This window comes from Bos grunniens, chromosome 6 (assembly GCF_055505025.1).
Source record: "Bos grunniens cultivar Pamir isolate PY7600 chromosome 6, Bosgru_T2T1.0, whole genome shotgun sequence".
NCBI classification, from domain to species: domain Eukaryota; kingdom Metazoa; phylum Chordata; class Mammalia; order Artiodactyla; family Bovidae; genus Bos; species Bos grunniens.
Genome location: NC_141170.1, coordinates 50,368,086 through 50,391,541, shown reverse-complemented (window position 1 = coordinate 50,391,541; position 23,456 = coordinate 50,368,086). Strand labels below are relative to the sequence as shown.

Below are 23,456 nucleotides of genomic sequence, written 5' to 3'. Positions count from 1 at the left end.
AGGTCTGCAGGTGCTGCTTGGTTCTTTGCTGCAGAGGGAATATTGAAATATCAGTTACCGTGAGCAGAAGAAAAACAGCATGTGAAGAAAAAGTCCCAGGTTGTAACAAAGCCTGGGTTTTTCCAGCTCTCCAGCTTAAATTTCTCTCCAGGGGAACTCCAATCCCTCCAAAAACTTGTAATAATAATAAAATGCTTGGAAGATGTATTTGAATTTCCTGTCAATTAAAACATTTGTTAGTCCAAAGTACTAAGCACTGAGGCTAAAGGGAGCTGTATTTTCTTGCTGAGCACTTTTGGTGGTGGCGGTATTAAACTATATTCTATTCTTCTTCAGTTACAGTTGACTGAACTGAGGGTTTCTTGAGCACCGCAGTGCTCCTGACATGGTGGAGGCAGGATGGAAGATACAGAATAAGCAGGCCTGATTGATGCCCAGAAGGGCTCAGCATCTCCACGGGAAATTCGGAAAACAAGACCAGATTCTATTTCCCTTAAACAATAGGGGAAAAAAAAATCCCCCCAGCATAATGTAGTATTAAATGAGATAATATTCCTTTTATAGTTCCAGGTACACACTTCATTTATTTCCTCAGGGATGTGTTCTTTGGCCTTTAAGGGTAGATCAAGCCACTTGTTTTCATGGTACTGCATAGATTTCCTTTATAGCCCTGATCATAGTTTGTAACTATATATATTTACATATTACATTATAGATATATAGTATAATTACAAGTTTGTTTATGTGGTTTTCAAAAATCTCACCTCTCACCAGACTTTAAATTCCATAGCATGATTGTGTCTGTTCTGCTCAAAGATTGAGCATCTGACACAAATTCCCCAGCATCTGACACAAATGGTAGGTACTCAATCAACATTTTGGAATAAAAGACAAATGAACACATTAAGAACTCAGTACAAAGAAAGAGCACATGTACTGCCCTGTTAAGGAAGATTCTGTGGCTAAAAGTGAATTTGACCAGACCTCCTTTATAAGGAATTACAGAAGAAATTACTTTCAGATCTTAATACCAAGAAAGGCTGATATCCACTGAAAAAGTACTCCTTATGAATTCTGTGAATTTTATACATTGAGACATTTTTCTCTTTGCTTTGACTTCTGGCAACTGTACATTATATTTTAATGTACTAACCTTGCTTTCAAATATTTTACTACCCTTGATTTTCTGTTACTGGGGCTTCCCTGGTGGCTCATCTGCCTACAATGTGGGAAGACGCAGGTTCAATCCCTGGGTTGGGAAGATACCTTGGAGAAGGGAACGGCAACTCTCTCTAGTATTTTTGCCTGGAGAATTCCATGGACAGAGGAGCCTGGCAGGCTACAGTCCATAGGGTCTCAAAGAGTCAGACACAACTGAGCAACTAAAACAATTTTCTACATTTCTTTATATTTTAATAATGTAAATTACATTATTTAAAAAATAAGATTTGGTGTGAATTAATGCTTAAATAGTGATTATGGATGCCCAAATTAATGTATGGCAAGCTTTATGAAAGGGCTTCCCTGGTGGCTCAGTGGCAAAGAATCTGCCTGCCAGTGCAGGAGACATGAGTTCGATCCTTCCGTTTGGAAGATCCCCAGGAGAAGGAAATGGCAATCCACTCCAGTATTCTTGCCTGGGAAATCCATGGACAGAGGAGCCAGGCGGGCTATAGTCCTTGGGGTCACAAAGCAGTCAGACTTAGTGGCTAAACAACAACAACAAAGCTTTATCTAGTAGTGATGTTTTAAAATGGGTTTTGGCACTCTAAACTAATCTTTTGTTAAAGATACCCTCCAGGAATTATTTAAGAGAGATATCTAGGGTGATATGGGCCATAGCTGATTGTTAGAGTTAAGATTAGCGGTGATGTTAAGATTTCAGGAAGTAGCAGAACTTTATTTAAGATGACAAACTCTCTACCATCTTGCTCTGATCCCGAGACAGTATTGTAAGGAATATTTAAAATCTGCAATAATTTAGGCCAAGAGAATTTGACTTTGAGTACCTTCTGCCCACTTCATGCTTTGACCTCATGCCACCAATTCATCTACTGCCAATGACTCTGTCATGCATCATGTTTGATTCAGCTGGGGAGCCATACTGAAATTATGTCTTAGTTATAGTGAAATAAAACTGTTTCTATATTCCCTCAAGAGATAATTTTAAAAGGATTAGTGTCCAACTCTTCTTTGTCACCTCCCTTTGGGTTCAAAATGAAAACAGTAATTTAAAAGTTTATGTTCCCCCTAGCCAAATAACCACAATCTGCTCCACTATATGGCTCTTTAATTGAGTTAGTTTGAAGAAACACAATAACATGCAGTCTATAGTATTGCTTTTTGTACTTTATATTAAGCCATTCCAGATGGTGACTGAACCGTGTACATTTGAAGTCTTTCATTTCTTTTCTTCAGTTAATAGTTATGTTGCAAAACTTTTGTATCATATTTTTGTTGATTTTTAGCATTTAATTATAATTGTTTATGAAACCACTCCTAGTAATTCTATTTTGGTTAAAAGATTCAGCAAATAACAATGTGTTCCTAAGACTCATTGGAAAAGACTCTGATGCTGGGAGGGGTTGGGGGCAGGAGGAAAAGGGGACGACAGAGGATGAGATGGCTGGATGGCATCACTGACTCGATGGACGTGAGTCTGGGTGAACTCCGGGAGTTGGTGATGGACAGGGAGGCCTGGCGTGCTGCGATTCATGAGGTCACAAAGAGTTAGACAGGACTGAGCTACTGAACTGAACTGAAGGAAGATGTGAATGATCACTTAAGCAATTACTTTGAAAATGAGCTGGAGTGGGTGGTAGTTATGGCAAGGATTGGCAAATTACTAAAGGTTCATGACCACAGTCAAATTTAGTTCATTTGAAGGTAAATAAGAATTTGGATAGGCCATCTGAACATGAAATAATATACATCAGTGTGGTAATAATGGAAATATTACTTGAATCCTCAAAGTCTTTAAGTTAAAAATACATATATTCTTATTTACCTTCAAACAAAACTTGGAATTAATACTCTCAAGCAAAGAGGGATAACCCCTGCTCCAACCTTTGAGGAAGAGTCTTGGAGGTTTGAGGAATCCAAGAGTGTAAGAAAGTCACTCATAGGCTCTTTCTGAGGCTGATTCCTGGTCTCTGGGGAAGAGCACTTGGTGGGACTGTAAAATAGCCTCTGGCCAAGTTCCCTAAGAAACAGATTTCAAGGTGGGAGGCTGGAAAACTGCGATGATTAACATTTTGAGAACCAGAGATAGATACATTCACTAGTGTGTACGTTCATGAGCAGATCAGCCTATAGTTGTAGCTTGATCCTTCACCAAGATATCACTTACCCCAACCCCAGCATTATTTTCTATGACTTTCCTCCTTAAATCTTCCAAACAAGCCACCTTCTCACTATTTCACAGAACACTTCTTGTCCTGTTCTGCCTACAGAATGACACACAGCAACTCAGAGATGATAACTGAAGGTTTGGGAGGAGGTAGTGGTAAAGGCTGATGATGGTGACAGCAGCATTGACTGGGAGGTGGAGTTGGTTTTGCAGTATTGTCAGTAAGTGCCCGACAGTAAGTGCATGGATTCTGGAACCAGACTGCTGCGGCTTTGAGTCATGGCTCTGACATAGCTTGATAACCTCAGGCAAGTTACATCTCTCAGCTTCCTTATTTGTAAAACTGGGGTAATAGCACCTTATTCAGAGGACTGGGGCTTCCCCAGTAGCTCAGATGGTAAAGAATCTGCCTGCAACTCAGGAGACTCTGGTTTGATTCCTGGGTCAGGAAGATCCTCTGGAGAAGGGACAGGCTACCCACTCCAGTATTCTTGGGCTTCCCTGGTGGCCCAGTTGGTAAAGAATCTGCCCACAATGCAGGAGACCTGGGTTCGATCCCTCAGTTGGGAAGATCCCCTGGAAGAGGGCATGGCAACCCATTCCAGTATCCTTGCCTGGAGAATCCCCATGGGCAGAGGAGCCTGGCGGGGCTACAGTCCATGGGGTCGCAAAGAGTCAGACATAACTGAGCAACTTTCACTTTCAGAGGATTGATCGTATCTGTAAAGAACTTAGAACCAGCACATATATCATACCATATTCGTGTATTTTAAATAATCTGAGCAGGTTACATGTGGACTTTGGTTATGGCAAGAAATGAAAAATCTAAAGCAGTATTCTACCAGCTATATTGACAATGACTTGAAGACAGAAGAGGCAAGAATGTAAGAGAATAAGTCAACAATGGGAATTCCCAAACACGACATATTAATGCTTATATTAATTACTGGGGCAGCTTCAGAAAGGAAAAGATCTGCTGGGCTTCGTGAGAAAACAATAAGCAAAACATGATGATAGATTGGTTTGGGAGGATAAAGTTTGAAATAAACTATCCTAAGCTTGTAATCTTGAGGGATTAGAAAGATGATGGTGCTGTTGACAACAATGGAGAAATTTGGAAACAGATGCCTATTTCTGCAGGAAAGACAGAAAGCTTAAGCCACACCAATGTAGAAAAAAACAAATGGACCATGGGAGTTAAGCTATGGCCTGTTTATTTGACAGATGGGCTGCAGCTGAATCAATTGTGATGCTTCATTAGGATGTCTGGGGTATCTGTGTGTCCCATGCCACGGTCTGGTGGTTTTGCCACCTATAAACACACCCCCTGCTCTGCGCTTAGGTTGGGTTTCTTTCTGGGGTCCTGCTTCATGAGGTCTGTCATGAAGTTGTGTGTATCCTAGAGAACAGAGAGATGTATTGAGTTATAGATATATATACATATATATATATGTGTACCTCCAAAGTTTCAATCAATATGTGCTTGCATCAGGAGATAGAACTTGGCTGAAAGACAACATGATGATGGTTTCATTTTTATTTGCATTTTCTAAATATCAGGAGAGATACTTTTAGCCAACACTTACATAGTGGTTGCCAGAGATTGTTCTAAGCTCTTTATACATGTGAAGTCATTTCATCATCACAATCACCCTACAAGGTAGGCAACATTATTGTCCTCATATTAAGGAAGAGGAAATGAAGATACAGTGGAGGTTGGTGCTCTTTGGTTGGTTTCAGCAGAATTCTGAGATGAGGGTTCATGTGCAAGTGATTTAGTAAGGAAAGGCTTACTCCTGGGGGGACCAACGGGGACGAGGGGAGCAGAAAGGGGAAGAGGAGGAAGCCAAACAAGGGTCCGATGGAGACAAAGTCCGAGGAAGGAAGCATCACCCTAATCCTACAGGGGAGCTCTGGGGTGGATGTTCTAGTTCAAAGACACCCCAGTCCAAGGCAGGGGAGCTGAGTTTTCATACTCCCATGGCAGAAAGTCAGTTGTTACGGGCTGCCTGCCCTATGGAGGTTGTACCTCTGGTTCTCTGCACCTGTCAGCAAAGTGGCTGCAGTTGGTCTAAGGCATCCTGCACAGAAGAGCTGCGAAGTCTCCTTGTTGGATGCCATACACAGCAAAGGTGGGAAACTGGGGAGAGGGCAGGAGGTGGGAGGTCCAAGAAGAATTGGGAGGGGAGGAGATCTGATGGAGGGTGATCCTGTTTGCCTTACCATTGTCTGTCGCATAGTTGAAGGAGATCCATCAAGCAGACTGATTGTGGGGGTGGGGACTGTTGTTTTAATTCATCAAATTGACTTATCCTTGGCTGTGTAGATAGATATGTAAATCTATGTCTGTACACACACACACACACACACACACACACACACACACACAGAGGCACATACATGTATATACACTAAGAAATACAAAGTTGATGCAGCCCAGATGTTACATGTCAGATATCATAAACTGGTGACTCATGTGTTGAATGCAATCTGCAGACATTCTTGATTCGACTCTGTCTGAGTTTTTAGGTTAAAATTGTTATTTAAATATTTTAAAAGTTGGGTGATTTCAGTGAAAACTCCTGATTTCTGACCCCTTCTGACATTCTCACCTCGTGTTATTGACTACAGATGGGTAGTAGACGATGCCTCTTGAATCAGGGCATGTGCGGTCCAATTTGTCCCATTCTTTACCACCCTTGGTGATCACTCCAGTCATCACCTCTCCTCCAAGTCATCTGTGGCTCCTAAAGTCTATCACTCAGTTATGTCTGACTCCTGCGACCCCATGGACTGACTGCAGCCCACCAGGCTCCTCTGTTCACGGGATTTCCCAGGAAAGTATACTGGAATGGTTTGCCATTTCCTTCTCCAGGGGATCTTCCCAATCCAGGGATTGAACCCAGGTCTCCTGCTTGGCAGGAAGATTCTTCACTGCTTATCCACCAGGGACAGATCGGGATATTTAAATTTAAGGCTCCTGTTGTGCATAATTTCTTGACTATCACAAATCTTACTAGTTTCTTGAAACAAACTACTCATATCAGATTCTAATAACTTCACTCCTCTTTCTCCTAGGTTTCTGACTATTATGCACCCTTTCAGGGGAAGTATAGTATTAGGTTAATTCAGTCACTGTAGACCATCACCAAACCAGGTGGGTGTTTAATGACCTGGGTTGACTTCTCCTTGTTGAAATCAGCACAGCAATTGCCAAACCACTTCTTTGCTTGTTGTGCTAAAACTTCTATGGGCACAAAGCATAAACTCTTAAGAATACACAGAATTGGCAGGTAATCAATTTCTAATTATTTCTTGCTTTAAAGACATCCTAATAAATCTCTCAGCAGCTTCCAATATGTTCATTTTCTATGACAAAAGAACAGATATGAAAATGAAATCCTGAACTGGATGGGAGTTTAATTATAGTAATTTTCTGGTTGAACAAATAATTATATTGTTTCAACAAATAACTATCATTTCCCCTCAATTAAAGTCTTTTTCTCTGCTTTTAGGATTCCAATGAAAACATACATTAATGGGTCAAACCTTAAAACTGAAGGCCTGGGAAAACCCTTATGTTATAAATACCCATCTTATTTTAAATTTTCCAGAGTGTTCTCTTGGACATTTTTTTTTAATCAACTAAATGCAAAATGATCAGATTTCAAAATAAGATATTAAAAGTATTTTTTTCAGAACATTTAATCCAGGTTATAGGTCAGATGAAGATCAAACGTACATTTTTGTTGATTGCTCTTTGGCTATAATTAAAGAAGTTGAGATTATGTCTTTTAAAATATATGAAGGCATATGTAATGACTTTTTCACCAGTAAAAATGCTCTAATAATGCTCATTAAGCATATCATGAGTCCCCTAGATGAATAAGAAAAGCTATAATTCCCCCAAATACTTTGGCTGTTCATAGCAATTCACTTTTTAGTATGTAGTTATTATTAAATTTCATTCAAAAGAAGTTGACTTTATAGTACTTAAACTATGAGAGCTTAAACATTTTTAAAAAGCCTTTGGAAAGGTTGAAATCAGGTCAGAAGTCTGATTTGGGGCTGTAGTTATCTGCAGATAACTCCTTTTAAAAACTCAAATGAAGGCAAATGTTCTCTCTACTCTCTTTACTTCCCACAGTTACTCTTCTTATAATTTCTTTACTATTTATCTGACATTCTTGTTGTTGTTATTATTTACTGTGTTTGCTAGTAAATGGACAAACTTAAAATTTGATACTTGGGATCTGCCTGCAGTGTAAAATATACCGATGGAAAACTCTAACTTTTGGGGGGCTATTAAGTCACTTCAGTTGTGTCCAACTCTTTGGACCCCATGAACTGCTCCTCTGTCTATTGGATTCTCCAGGCAAGAATGCTGGAGTGGGTTGCCTCACCCTCCACCAGGGGATCTTCCCAACCCAGGGATCAAACCCATGTCTCTTAAGTTTCCTGCATCAGCAGGCAGGTTCTTGACCACTAGTGCCACCTGGAAAGCCCTTGAAAAGTGGGGAGAAGGACATTTACTCTACAAAAATGTAAAGTTTGTTACTTTTCAATGACCATTTTTATTAGGGAGTTGGGTTTTTCTAATTTGTGGTTTTAGAGGCCAGGAGCGCACAAATTTAGAGTGACAACTCAGTCAATTTCCCTGGGATTGAGATCAGACCACGCTTCTCCCACCTCCCCTTCTCCCAAAGTGGGGATGTCTTTCAGTGTCCTCTGAGGCTGGGAAGGCAGTACTGTGAGTACAGAGATTCGGAGAAGAGAGAAGTCTGAGATGGAAGAAGTCTTTTGTTTTTGTCCTGGTCTGTTCCTTACTAGGCAGGTCACCTTTCTTTCTCTTAGTCTCAGTTTTCCCATTTGTGGCATGAGATTGACGATAACTTTTCTGGTTTCCTTGCAGGGTGATTGCAGAAGGAATAAAATTAGATGTTGTATAAGAAGGCTCACCATTGAAGGACTTGCTACGGTCTCTCTTGACCTATCATTGTTGTTGTTCGGTCACTTAGTTGTGTCCAACTCTTTGCGACCCAATGAACCACAGAATGCCAGGCTTCTCTGGAGTTTGCACAAACTCATGTCTATTGAGTTGCTGATGCCATCCAGCCATCTCATCCTCTGCTGTCCCCTTCTCCTCCTGCCTTCAATCTTTCCCAGCATCAGGGTCTTTTTCCAATGAATCAGCTCTTTGCATCAGGTGGCCAAAGTACTGGAGTTTCAGCTTCAGCATCAGTCCTTCCAATGAATATTCAGAGTTGATTTCCACTAGGTTTGACCGGTTTGATCTCCTTGCAGTCCAAGGAACTATCAAGAGTCTTCTCCAACACCACAGTTTGAAACGAACAATTCTTTGGTGCTCAGCCTTCTTTATGGTCCAACCCTCACGTCAGTACATGACTACCAGACCTATATGGATATATATTTACTTTTTAGTTTATATAACAAGAGAGCATTTCATTTCATAGAAAGTCATGTTTCTGTGCACTAGATGTCACTAGAGCTCTATGTTTCAACTGGTATCACTGCCTGGTTGCAATGATCCATTCTTGAAAAAATTTCAAAATCATTGTGCTTTTGCTTTTTTGCATTTTTTACCAAATGGCCATGAATTCATGGGTCCTTGACCCATACCACCCTCATATCCATCTCACTAGAATTCTGCTTTCAGCACAATTTTTTGCCTTACTGGAGATTTCCTCCTCTTCATTTTCTGGAGGAATTTCTACAAAATCATTCTTTCTCAAGGGCTCCTTTAGTAGAAAATGTGAAAACCAAGAGAAAACCTGCTATGGAGTACAAATTCACAAGAACATTTTGGATAGTTATTATAGATAGATTTATTGCTTTTAAAATCAACCGTCACAAGAAATCCTGTTTGCATTTGCTTTTTCCTCACCATCCTGTTATCCTCACTCCTATTTTAGTTTTCATTCTAATTGAGAAATAAAGCAGATATACCAGAGAGCACTTTGCCTTACCCAGAAATGCTTAGCAGACAAAGCCTGTTTCTTCAAAAGCACTGACTGTCTCTATAGAGAAGAAAAATAAAATCTCTTGGAAGTGTAGCTAGTCTTGCTTCCTGGAAATAGTTAAAAATCTCAAGTTAAAGTGTACGGTTTTAAGGCCATCACCCATTCTTTGGTGAGACACTCTTTCCAAAGGTGCAAACCCAGTTGTGAAGCAGGGCCACATTCTAGCTGGCTTTTTTGGTCACAGCCGAATTCACTAATTTAACTGATTTTTTAAACTTTCAATTTGAAAATCATTTACAAGTATAAGAATTAAGAAAGTACAGAATGTGTTCAGGATTTTTTTTTCATCTTAGAACAAAGTGCACTCAAAGTATTCAATGTATGAAATTTCCCAAGATCTCTGTGTTACATTCAAACATACAAAAGTTAAATGACTTTGAAGTAAGACATACTATTCATTTTCATTTTTAGAGAATATTAATATCTACTCACATGAGGCAACCCAACCCAACAGTGTCGCATTCCATTCTGTACAACTGCTGTTAGTTAGAAGGAAAGTGATTCAATTATTTTTACTGGATGTCTTTTACTAGATAGTGAAGTCGCTCAGTCATGTCTGACTCTTTGCGACCCCATGGACTATAGCCTACCAGGCTCTTCTGTCCATGGGATTTTCCAGGCAAGAATACTAGAGTGGGTTGCCAATTCCTTCTCCAATTACTAGATAAGCACTATCTCATATATGTGCTAAATGCTGCAGAGAAAACCCAGCTCTCTTAGAGCTTACAGTCAAGTGAAGAATATAAGTATTAAACAAGTAACCACATAAACAAATGGAAAACTGCAAATCTGACACCCTCTGTCTCTCTCTGTTCTACTTCCCTGCTTTATCTGTTTTGAAAGTACTTATTCTGTGATGTTTATATTTATTTGTTTGTTTATTGTCTGTTTCCCATCCTCGAAAGGCAGCTCCATAAGGGAGATGTCGTCTGTCCTGTTCAGTAACTCAGCTCTAGTACCTAAAATAGAACTTCACACGTTGTAGATTCTCAGTAAATATTCTTTGGATGAAAGTATTAATAAAGTGCTGTCAGAAGTACTCAGTGTTCTCATATCCTTTATTAGAATTAGTTGATTCATCAGGGAAGTCAAGAAATACTTCCTTGCAGAAGAGATACTTGAGAAGGAAAGTGGGAATTAGGCTGAGAAATGATGGGAGATTATTCAAGGTAATAGGCACAAAGTCCCTGTGGCAAGAGGGAATATGAAAAAAGATAAAGGACAGAAAGATGACCTGGAGGCAGAGGAGGAGAGACCAAATGAAATAGGATTGCAAGATGAAAGAGGAAGGGAAGGGTGGAGGCCAGACCATGGAGGATCTTGCAGGCTGAATTACGAAGTCAAGAAGTTGTCTTTATCCTGAAAATAACGAAAAATCATTTCAGTATTTTAAGAAGGGAGGTGACTTAGATTTGAAAAGGTTACTCACCTAGAGTGAATTTGGGAAACCCAGCTAAAAGGCAGTGGTTCAGATAAGCAATATAGGTAGTGTGAACTTAAGTGCAGGTAGTGGAGATTGGAGTAGATACATGCAGAAGTAGATGCGTCCATGGAAATGTAAGGTTTGGTGAAAAGTGGGGTAAAAAAGGTGAGGGTGGAGGAGGTGTCAGGGTTGAGCTGAAGGTCATGGTTGAATCATGGGATAATGATGGGGATGGTGGTACCATCCAGTGAAATAGTGGTACTTGGAAGAGGATCAAGTTTGAGAAGGAAGATGATGAGTTCAGTTTTAGTTACATTGATTTCGCAGTTTCTTGGGCACCCTCAAGAACTTATTAAGTTAGAGACAGTTCAGAGCTTGGAAAGCCTGGGCTCAAGCAATAAATATATGAGTGTTCTAGAGAAGGTGATTAAAACCGTGGGCTATGGGACTTCCCCTGTGGTCCAGTGGCTAAGACTCAACACTCCCGATATAGGGGACCTGGGTTTGATCCCTGGTCAAGGAACTAGATTCCACATGTAGCTACTAAGAGGTTGCATGCCTCAACTAAAGATACTACAGGCTGCAACTAAGACCCACTGCAGCCAAATAAATATTTTTTAAAAAATCATGGGCCAGAGAATTCTCTCTCATGGGCCAGAGAATAAATTGAGAAGAGGAGGGACGTGTAGTTTCACATAAAGATCTCTGGTTGTTGGGGAAAGGATGGAAATGCCAACCAAGCCCTGACACAGGCTGGCAGCCCTGGCCATTCATGCCCACATCTGAGGAGTACTAGATAACCTTTGGTGCTTACTTGGTAGAACATTCAATGGACCATAGACAGCAGCCTTCTAGAACTTTCTAGATTGAAGCATAGCTGAAAGTCAATTTCCTCTTCTTCCTTATCAAGGGAAAGAAGAGAAAAATCTTATGATATTGTTACTTTGATAAAGTATTTTACCAAACCTATACTTTAAAAGTTGGTGATGGACAGAGAAGCCTGGCATGCTGCAGTCTATGGGGTTGCAGAATCAGACATGACTGAGCCACTGAACTGAACTGATACTTTAAAACATTCTTTCTTTATGGTATGTCTGTATATATTCAAAACATAAAACTACTGTGGTAATTTGTTCCCATTCAGATCAGATCAGATCAGATCAGTCGCTCAGTCGTGTCCGACTCTTTGCGACCCCATGAATCCCAGCACGCCAGGCCTCCCTGTCCATCACCAACTCCCAGAGTTCACTCAGACTCATGTCCATCGAGTCAATGATGCCATCCAGCCATCTTATCCTCTGTCGTCCCCTTCTCCTCCTGCCCCCAATCCCTCCCAGCATCAGAGTCTTTTCCAATGAGTCAACTCTTCGCATGACGTGGCCAAAGTACTGGAGTTTCAGCTTTAGCATCATTCCTTCCAAAGAAATCCCAGGGCTGATCTCCTTCAGAATGGACTGATTGGATCTCCTTGCAGTCCAAGGGACTCTCAAGAGTCTTCTCCAACACCACAGTTCAAAAGCATCAATTCTTTGGCACTCAGCCTTCTTCACAGTCCAACTCTCACATCCATACATGACCACAGGAAAAACCATAGCCTTGACTAGACGGACCTTTGTTGGCAAAGTAATGTCTCTGCTTTTGAATATGCTATCTAGGTTAGATATTAATGAAAAGATTTTTTTAAATACATTATTTGTAAGCATTTAAAGGTAGATGTGTTTGTGATTTTACACAGGTGGTTGATGAGACACTTGGAAAGTAAAATTATGTTTATAACTCAGATCAACTGAGGGGTTTTTTGAGCCAACAGCTGCCTGAAGGGCTTTGCAACTATTACCTCCTTTACTTAACCCTAGGAGGTGGCTACTAACATTCCCGTTTGATAGATGAGGGAACTGGCATAGCAAGGTCAGCAAATTGATTCAAGGTCACACAGATGATAAATAGTGGAGCCAGAATCTGAAGGAGAACTCCCCTTCATGGGAAATACTCATAATAAGTGTGCCAGATTTTATTAGAATCTACCATGCACATTTTAAAATGTTTTGTATTTTGAATTATGCTGAAAGCCTTTGCATGCATGTGTGCTAAGTCGCTTCAGTCGTGTCCAACTCTTTGCAACCCCATGGACTGTAGCCCTCCAGGCTCCTCTGTCCATGGGGATTCTCCAGGCAAGAATGGACTGGAGTGGGTTGCCATGCCCTCCTCCAGGGGATCGTCCCAACCCAGGGATCGAACCCATGTCTCTTATGTCTCCTGCTTCAGCAAGTAGGTTCTTTACCACTAGCAGCACCTGGGAAATCAGAATGCCTTTAGTATGAGCTTTATGCACTACTTAGCGATTTGCAGATTCTGCTGCTGCTGCTGTGTCGCTTCAGTCGTGTCCGACTCTGTGCGACCCCATAGACGGCAGCCCACCAGGCCTCCCATCCCTGGGATTCTCCAGGCAAGAACACTGGAGTGGGTTGCCGTTTCCTTCTTCAATGCATGAAAGATTCTGGTGAGCTTTAAAAAATCTGTTTGGGCCTGCTACCCTATTTCCCAACCAAATTCCCTTTGGGTTGTCTGGAATGAAACAGTCCTAAAAGGCCACTCTGGCCTATAGGTTGCTTTCTGGCTTGTGGAATAATATGCGATACCCTGATCAAATTGTAATATAATGCTTTGGGGTCTCTTAATCATAGTAGAGATCATTTTCTCAACTTGAAGCAGAGGTATGTCCAGACATGAGGGCACAGGAAAAGTATTTAGCAAAATTCCCCACAAAACCAAAGGTGGAAGATTTGGTGGTTTGTGTCATTGGCAAAACTTGGGAGTAGATGTCACAGCCATTGTTGAAATAATATTTCAATCCTAACAACTCCAAAAGGCAACTACAACCACCACACTCAGGAGTTCATCTGAATCAACCGCTCTGGGCACAAAGGAGACTTCAAGAGGGGGACACAGGGAACTCAGGGTCAGACCCCTCTCCCCATCGTTTTTTCCCTGCTACAGGCTCCCAATCACACTCCCTCCCCTAATTACAGCTCTAAATCTTTCAGCATTCACTGGTCCCTCCAGCCACAGGATTTGGCAAGGAAACTAAAGTGGAAATTAATTTAAGTTTAGATCCAGAGCAAAGACTTCATTGCTGATTTCCACTCACTCATCATCTGATGAATGGTCAGGGGGAAGATGGGCTAGAAGAAGAGGATAGAAGAGTTTCTGTATAGTCACTAAATGTTGAGAGCAACAAACACTATCCATGGCCAAAAGAGTATGAAATTCATGCCTTCCTAATTCTGTACTAGTAATAGTAACTTTAATTTTTCATTTTATTGGTTTCAATTTTTATTGAAATGTAGTTGGTTTATGATGTTATGTTAGTTTCGGGTGTACAGCAAAACAATTCAGATATATATATATATATGTAATTTCTTTTAGATTCTTTTCCATTATAGTTATTATAAGATGTTGAGTATAGTTCCCTGTGCTGTACAGTAGGTCCTTGTTGACCTTCTATTTTATATGTAGTAGTGTGTATATTTTAATTCCAAACTCCTAATTTACCCCTCCCTCTGCTTTCCTCTTTAATAACCATAAGTTTGTTTTCTGTCTGTGAGTCTATTTCTGTTTTCTAAATAAGTTCGTCTGTATTGGGTATTTTTCTAGATTCCACATACAAGCGATCTCATGTGATATTTGTCTTTCTCTACCTGACTTACTTCACTTAGTATGATGATCCCTAGGTCCATCCATGTAGCTCTAAAATAGTAATAGTAGCTTTTAAATTATGATAAATGTTCAAGAGCCTTTCCAATTCTGTAATAATGATAATAACTTAAAAATGATGATAAAGGTTAATACTGAATGTGAGTAAAGTGCCAGAAACACCTCTGAGCATTGTAAGAGTATTATGTCTTTTAATCCTCACAACATAGATAATCCTAGGTATTATCTATCTAGGAGGTAGATAACATTATTTTCCCTCCATTTTAGATGCAGAACCCAAGGCCCTGAGAGGTTAAATAATTTGTCCAAGTTCACACAGCTGATTATTTTCAATCCACAATTTGTATCCGTATGGAGTCACACAACTCACAGTGCAGAGACTGCTCTCTTGACCACCAGGAGCATTCACTTACCAAGGGGTGACTGTCTTCTCACAAAGGCCGGAGAGGAGGGCGGGGATGGTTCCTCAGGACTGACGGACTCAGCGGGCCTGGGAGCACAGCTGGAAGTAAGTTAGGTTGGAGGCAGCATGGGAGGCACGAGAAGGAACCAGCAGTTCTCCGAAGAAATGATGGGCAATCTGACTCCACTGCCAGTGAGGCTGAATGGGCCCATTCTGGGAGCATGGGGCCGAGAGCGCAGGCGAGCTTCTTATGGGGCACTTAGCTAAGCCCCGTTCTGCTTAGCATGAGACTGTTGCTTTGATTGCCTTTGCCTGTGAAGTCTGTACTTAATAAATCAAAGGGATCTCACCAAGGGCTCTTCACTGTGGAAGTGTCCAGTCCTGCTGTTGTGAACTCCCAGGACAGTCTCTCCAGCCTGCTCGGGGCACACAGCCTGCTCTGCTGGTTCAGTTCTGCTCTCTTCATACTTGGTGTCCATTTTTGCAGCTGGTCAAAGTGTGGTCTGGTGTCATTGCTCTCCCTACCTGCCTCCACAAATAAGGAAGATTGGAAAGATTTGTCCTCAGTGAAATTTTACTTTGTTGCTGGCACATGGTAATAGACATTGAATCAATCACTCTGTGTGTGTGTGTGTAAGCAGATGAATAATAGAAACATTGGAGGCTCTTTGCATACCTCCAATCTGGGCACAGGACACTCACTTTCAAGATGGGAATAGTCTTCGCTTGTAGGGCATGAGCAACTCCAAAACCTCTTGGTTATATCACCATGAACTTTACCTCGCCAGCATTTCCTCCCCAGAATCATGCCACGGAGGCAAACAGGAACTTCCTGCGTTGAAGGTCAGATGTTCTGAATCACCCTCCATTCACGTCAGGCATTTTAACATTTATTCTGCTTTGGAGAAAAACAACCGGCCTGTGTACCATTGCCCTTGGTTTTTTTCAAGTGTTCAGTTTTTCACCAAGCCCCACCCTGAGCACACCCACTAAGATTACAAACATTCAGAAAATTGCAGGCTTTTGCCAGATAATTGGCAGTGCTTTTCTGAATAAAAATACAGCCACCCACACGCCACGTTTGCTCCAGTTGGCAATGAATCAAAAGTCAGGCACACTCTCAGTGGTGACCACAGGTCTGCTCCATCAGGTAGAGAATTTTTCTAATAACCTTTTAGTCTCCCCAAGCATCTCAGTAGCGCTTGGGCTGATTGTATAGACCAGGTTATTAACCAGAATGGCAAGGTGCACTTTACTTTGTTTTCTAAGTACAGCCAGCATTGTCTGATGCCAAGAAGAGAAATGGCCAAGTTGGAACTGTGCACTCAGCAGGGATTCCCTGGCCCTTGCTGAGCATGTCTCTCCCCGCAAAGACTATACTTTGCTCCTAAACTTTGTTCTCGAAGATCCTGCAGCTCAGATTTAGGCATTTCCCGCCTAGCTGCTACTCAGTCAAAAATATACCCGTGTATTGACTGACAAGCAGACACAGAGAGATGTTTATGTTAAATGAGAAAATCAGATTATCAGTGTTATACAATGTATTATCCCAAGTTTGTAAAAACAATAACATAAATATATACAGAGGAAAAATAACTGTTAACAGTGATTAGTGATATTATTAAGTTTTTATTTGATCCTTTTCACTCATTTATACTGTCTGCATGCCTGCTCAGTCATGTCTGACTCTTGGCAACCCCATGGACTGTAGCCCACCAGGCTCCTCTGTCCATGGCATTTTTCCAGGCAAGAATATTGGAGTGGGTTGTCATTTCTCCGGGGGATCTTTCTGACCCAGGGATTGAACCTGCATCTCCTGCATCTGCTGCATTGACAGCTGGATTCTTTACCACGGAGCCACCGGGGAAGCCCATACCGTCTACATATATTTATTTCTCTATAATAAATAAATTAATAAGCAAAAGAAAAGAAAACCTACCATCTCTTATGACCAGTTTAAAATCTTAATCTTTCCCGTACCTGAGCATATGTAGAAGATACATAAAACATACGTAGAATATGCAGAATTGCACGTGTGCCTTTGTAATACTTACAACTTTCCTCCTTGAACTATAGATTTGAGAAGTGTTGTCTCATCTCATCTCCCACAGTAGATTTAAGCACTTTGAGAGCAAAGACTGGATTGAGTCTTGTTCTGTCTCCTGCAGCACCAATGTTCACTTCCCAGTCCCTGTCAGGCACACACAGCCAGGGGTTCCTTTTGAGAGAATAATTATGCACATCCTTGGACACATTCTGTGTTTTCTGAAAGGTCCCACCAAAATTTTCTCTTTCAAAATTAAAAATCCTGTTTTGGGATTTCCTTGATGGTCCAGTGGTTAAGACTCTGACCCCCCAATGCAGGGACCCTGGATTCTACCCTGATCAGGTAACTAGATCCTACAAGCTGCAAATAAGACCTGGCAGAGCCAAAAAAAAAAAAAAAAAAATCCTGGGTTTGTTTCAAAAATTATGATTCTAAAAGCTACACACTCCAGTGTTCATCGCAGCACTATTTATAGAAGCCAAGACATGGAAGCAACCTAAATATCCATTGACAGATGACAGATGTATAGATAAAGAAGATGTGTATGTATACACAATGGAATACTACTCAGTCATAAAGTGAACAGAATAATGCCATTTGCACCAACATGGATGGACCTAAAGATTATTATACTAAGTGAAGTAAGACAGAGAAAGACAAATACCGTACTTACGCGGAATCTAAAAAATGATACAAATGAACTTATTTACAAAACAGAAGCAGACTCAGACAAAGAAAACAAATTTTTGGTTTCTAAAGGGGACGGCAGGGGACAGATAAATTAGGAGTTTAGGATTAACAAATACATACTACTATGTATAAAATAGATTTAAAAACCAAGGACCTAATATTTAGTACAGGGAACTATATGCAATGTCTTGTAATAACCTATAATGGAAAAGAATCTGAAAGAGAATACTTATATATTACTGAACCATTTTGCTGTATGCCTGAAACTAACACAACATTGTAAAACTGATTATTCTTCGGTTAAAAAAATCTGTCTTTTTAATGAAATCAATAACTAAAAAGCTTCACATAGGTATTTTGCCATGGCTAGTATATTAAAAAATAACAACATCAATGTCACCAAATAGAAGATGCAGTGGCGTTAGCTCTGGAACTCCAAAAAGCAGGCACATTGAGAACTACAGGGATGTTCAGTTTTTTACAGTTAATGCCTAATTTTCCCAAACCATAGATGCTGCTTTTAATTTCTGAAAGCTTTTAATTTATTCTGAGATGCTAATATGTCAAAATTCCAATGATTAGCCAGGGAAAGGTGAAGTGAAACTCGTGATTCTTTCTAAAAAGAATCATGACTTGTGACTTATTTAGTGTGTTGGCTTCCATCTAGCAGAATTCCTAAAAGATAATCACAGATTTATCTACTATGTGAAAAATAAGATGCAGAAATACATCAAATAAATTTATGTGTAGGCTTGGCAAGTGGGGAAGATCAGATAAGCCTTTGTGTTCCACGACTGAGGAAAAGACCCTTGGCTTTCAGAGTTGGGCCTCTCGGCTCAACATTCACATGGACCCTCATTCAACTCACATTCCAGTCAGCACCTAGGGGCCTGCAGAACCTGTTTCAAGTATACCTTCACCACATCACTGCCAATGCAGCCCGCCTCTTTAATTTCCAGCTTCAGCCATGCCTTAAACATCTTTATAAACTAGAGGGTTTTATTGGGTACCAGACAGCAAGGTCTGATTCTTTTAACAACTTTTATTTATACCTTCAACAAACATATATGTGCCAGGCTAGTTCCTCTGAATAAAGTCGTGAGCAACAGAGGCAGCAAGCCTGGCTTTGGAGAGCTTCTGGTCCAGCCAGGGAACGCAGACACTATGCTACAGATAAACAGCCAAATAGTTGCTTCCTTCCGGTTGTCCTAAGTCCTATGGAAGAAAAGCATAGTGGAGAAGACAGTGAATAATCAGCATTTCTGAACCAATCTGAGGAGTCAGGGCAGCTTCTCTGCAGAAGCCAAGCCCTTAAGGGTAAGTTCAGAGTCTCCCCAACAAAGAGGACATGTAATGGCATAGGGTCAGGAGTGTGGAGCATCCTAGGAACTGAGAAAAGCTGTTGAGGTCATGGAATGCCTTGCAGGTCACACAACCGGGTATTTATCCACAGAGTAATAGAGAACCAGGAAAGGTAGTGGTGCAGGGGAACAACACATGCAGGTTGCTTAAAAACCTCTCTTGTTGCTGTGTGGAGAATACATGAGGGGTAAAGACATCAGGGTAACCTGTCAGAGGCCATTGGGTCATCGAAGTAACAGGTGACAGGGCTGCAAACAGCATGCAGCATCGTGGAAGTGAGAATGGGCAGAGACGAGGGATTCAAGATACATTTTAGAAATATATACATAAAACACACAACAATAACAACAACCAAAATTGCATCTGTGTCACTCTGTAAGATGTACTAAAACTAATGCTGGTCATAATAAAAGATTTCAGTGTAATCCTTGTCTATTTTCATTTCATAGGTTTATGAGACTAGAGACTTCAGTGGACAACATAAATCATATATATTCCATGACTAGTTTGTTTTCTTAAAATTCTTCTCTAAACTTTCTAGAGGGACATTATAGACCACCACTCCTGGAATTATCAAGTTTAAAGCAGTGATGAGTGTTGAGCTCCAAGTATATGCCAGGCCTTCTGTGATATTGAAAAATATATGGTCCCTGTCCCTAAGGGGTTTGTGGTCCATGGTAGAAAGTGAGCTCTCTTTGGGACAGAAGAATAGGAGTGCAAGGAACTGAGTCTCAGAACTGTAATTAATGAACGGGGTTGGAAAGAGGAACTAGAAAAGGATTCTCAAATAAGCTGTTGAAGAGATAAGAGGAGAACCAGGCATCACAATGGAAACTGAGAAAGAGGAAGAGATGAGGATTACTACGACTGAGGGCTAAACTGGCGCAGAGGTAAGGAGTGAGAAAAGCCATGAGGAAGAATCTGGTGGCAGAAGACAGGTCCGTGATGGGAGACAGGGCAGGCAGAAGCCACTGCAGCGAGCCAAGAGAGAGGAGAAGACAAAGAAATACGACCACCATTATTGATTAACCTTTATTGATTAATTTATGTGTTCCCTGGTTCCAGGAAAAATTTAAGAACGTTTAAAAGGATTTACATATACTGCAGGGAAACATAAATTGAGAGAGGAATGAAAGAAAGGAAAACAAGGGTGGTGTTCTAAAACGAAGCCAGGAATGTGGCTAAATATGTGGCTTTGGCTGCACTCAAAGGAGGGAATTTGATCAAACGGTACGAACTACGCAGCTGCAGATGATAATCCAGTCCCCGTATGTAGCTCTTCTCCTTATTCTATTGTTAACTTGGGTTTTTTCCATTTCAAAGTCCAGATTGTGTTCCAAACTGGGTCCATCTGTCAATATTTATAGAGTTTTTGCTATTTGAAAGGTATCCTTAATTAAAAGATGGACAGAATGAGTGCCAAATGTCTTCGTGGAAGCTCATCACCACCACCATAAGGCAAATCAAAGCTTATACCCTTCAGACAGAGGCTGCTCAGGTGGCGCAATGGGCAAAGGATTCACTCGCAATGCAAAGACACAGAAGAAGCGGGTTCAGTTCCTGGGTCGGGAAGATCCCTGGAGGAGAGCATGACAACCCACTCCAGTATTCTTGCCTGGAGAATCCCATGGACAGGGACAGAGGAGCCTGGAGGGCTACAATCCACAGGCTCTCTCATTTTGATATTTGGCAAAACTAATACAATTTGTAAAGTTTAAAAAAAAAAAAAAAGAGTTGGACATGACTGAAGCGACTTAGCACGCACGTACCGGACATGACTGAAGCGACTTAACACGCACGTACCCTTAGGACATGTCACTACTGCCTCCTGTGAAAATAAAGGGAGGAACACTTGAGGATAATATATAGTCTCTTGATAACAAGAAGGGGATGGAAAAATGGAGCTGTTCCAAGTGTAGGTAACAATCTCAATTTAGACCAAAGAGGAAGGAAAGCCGTAGTAAAAGAAGCAATGGAACAAAGCAATGTTTGTCACCTGGCTCCTGGTTGTCTGCCCCACTGGATGCAAAGCCTCTTCAGAGCCTGGCCTCTGTTCACTTCTCCAGTGCCACTGAAATGTGCTAGGTTCATGGAAGATGCTCAGTGCTTGGGGAACAAATACATGTTGAATAGTAGAACAGCACGACTTCTGGCTCCAAATGGGTGTTTAAATAGTTACAACTATTGAAATCAAGCAGATAACTTCTCTCAGCCTCAGTTTTCTCATCTTTGAAAGTAGACTGCATGCAGCAAAGGTCACTAATTACACCCCACCTTCCTTCTGTTCTTTCTTATGGCTGTTTCTTAGCTGGAGACTCCTAGTCTCTCAGCTGATCTCTAGGGATTCTGCAGTCTGGCTCATAGGGAATTCTGACTTGTACTCTAAAGGAGCCTTATTTAAGCCCAGAGTTGAGAAGGAGATGGCCCTGGTGACATCCCACCAGTCCTGAAGGTCAGCCATGGTGCAGCAGATTAACCGGGTATGAGTAACTAAGAGCTAGCTTGGGCTAGGCAATCTCAGCTGGCAAGCCTTGCTTTAAATGACTTTCTATCTGGAAATACCCAGAAAAGAGTAATTAGGGTCAATTTGTAGTGCCCAGAACATACCAGGGACTTCACAGCTTCATAAAAAGACTTTGAGCAACAAGTCAAAAAAATTGCCATTATTTAGTACACTGGTACTTTGAAAACTGTCCTTTGATGTATGTTTTTTAAAAAATATCCTTTGAAAAATATTACAAGATTGAGTGTACCATTAAAAAGGGATAAAATATAGTGTTATTTTGAAAAAACACTGAAGCACTTTGTAAATAACATTGATACATTCTGATTTTTATTAATCAGATTATCCACTATTAGGATATTTCTTTTGTCTGAGGAAAGTAAGTGTTTATTTTCCCAAGCCCAACCAAACAAAAGGATTCACAAAGTATCCTTTAAATAACACAATGGCCTATTGTTTATAAAATATGATTCAATATTCAGAAATTAGAATTTAAATACATATGCACCTATCACAATGTCCAAAAATGAAGGGTTGTTTCAATGTGTTGACCTAAATAACATGGAAAAGGCACACGACCAAGTGAGAGAACTTGACCTTAGCTGCCTTGCTATTCAGTGTCAAAAACACCACCACCAATAGCATTTGCAGGACCAGTCCTCACCACAGATTATTACATGCTCTATGTAAGTCCCAAATTTCTCTTTCCAAAGCAAGAGAATTTGGGGGTTCTGAAGATGCTCTAAAGGGGAAGATCTAATATTATATGATATCACTCATATGTGAAATCTAATTTTTTAAAAAGACACAAATTAACTTATTTACAAAACTGAAACAGACTTACAGACATTGGAAACAAATTTATGATTCAGTTCAGTTCAGTGGCTCAGTCGTGTCTGACTCTTTGCGACCCCATGAACCGCAGCACGCCAGGCCTCCCTGTCCATCACCAACTCCCAGAGTTCACTCAGACTCACATCCATCGAGTCAGTGATGCCATCCAGCCATCTCATCCTCTGTCGTCCCCTTCTCCTCCTGCCCCCAATCCCTCCCAGCATCAGAGTCTTTTCCAATGAGTCAACTCTTCTCAGGAGGTGGCCAAAGTACTGAAGTTTCAGCTTTTACCAAAAGGAAAGTGTTGGGGGAAGTGATAAATCAGGTGTTTGGGATTAACACTCACAATACTATATATGCGGGAGGAGGAAATTGCAATCCACTCCAGTATTCTTGCCTGGAAAATCCCATGGACAGAGAAGCCTGCAGGCTACAGTCCATGAGGTCACAAAGAGTCAGACACTGCTTAGCAACTGATCGACAACAGCAACAATAACAACAACAACTATATATGAGCTAGATAACCAACAAGGACCAACTGTATAGTACAGGGAACTCTACTCAACATTCTGTGATAACCTATATGAGAAAAGAATCTGGAAAAGAATGAATACATGTATATATATAACTGGATCACTTTGCTGTACAGCAGATACTAACATAATGTTGTAAATCAACTATATTCCAATAAAATTTTTTTTAAAAAACATAAAGGAGAAGATCTCTCAAGCTCCCTACATAAATGGATATTACTAAACACACACATCCCCAGCATTAGGAAATGAGTGAAACCAGCTTAAAACAAATGTACTCCCTGTCCTATGGGGGCCCAGTCAGCCATTGAGGAGTCAGATGAAGAACACTGGGCATCTGTTAAATAAAACCTGAGTCATGTGCCTGAATTCTCATCAGTCCCCTCAATGCTTATATGGGATATGGTTAATTTATAGTAGAATGATTCTATTCTTGGTGGGGTGTGGTTTTTAACCCCCACAGGTGACTCTTCCATCTTTTCCAGGCTTTCCTGCTCACCCCTATTTAGCTGTAGCTAGTGGCTCCTGCTCTGCTAATGGTCTGCTTGCTGGCCAGA

General features: G+C 40.9%; 2 long non-coding RNA genes across 2 annotated transcripts; both read right to left on the bottom strand.

Annotated features, from left to right (window-relative positions):
• Positions 1 to 10,430: 10,430 nt before the first annotated feature.
• Positions 10,431 to 15,828, bottom strand: LOC147370691 (uncharacterized). Its single transcript, XR_015166155.1, has 3 exons — positions 14,941 to 15,828; positions 11,628 to 11,714; positions 10,431 to 10,749 (listed from the first exon to the last, which is right to left on the bottom strand). It is a non-coding gene; the product is annotated as an uncharacterized LOC147370691 (long non-coding RNA).
• A 2,866-nt stretch (positions 15,829 to 18,694) lies between these two features.
• LOC147370690 (uncharacterized) lies at positions 18,695 to 22,778 on the bottom strand. The gene is made up of 3 exons (XR_015166154.1): positions 21,026 to 22,778; positions 20,799 to 20,857; positions 18,695 to 18,882 (listed from the first exon to the last, which is right to left on the bottom strand). It is a non-coding gene; the product is annotated as an uncharacterized LOC147370690 (long non-coding RNA).
• Between the last annotated feature and the right edge of the window lie 678 nt (positions 22,779 to 23,456).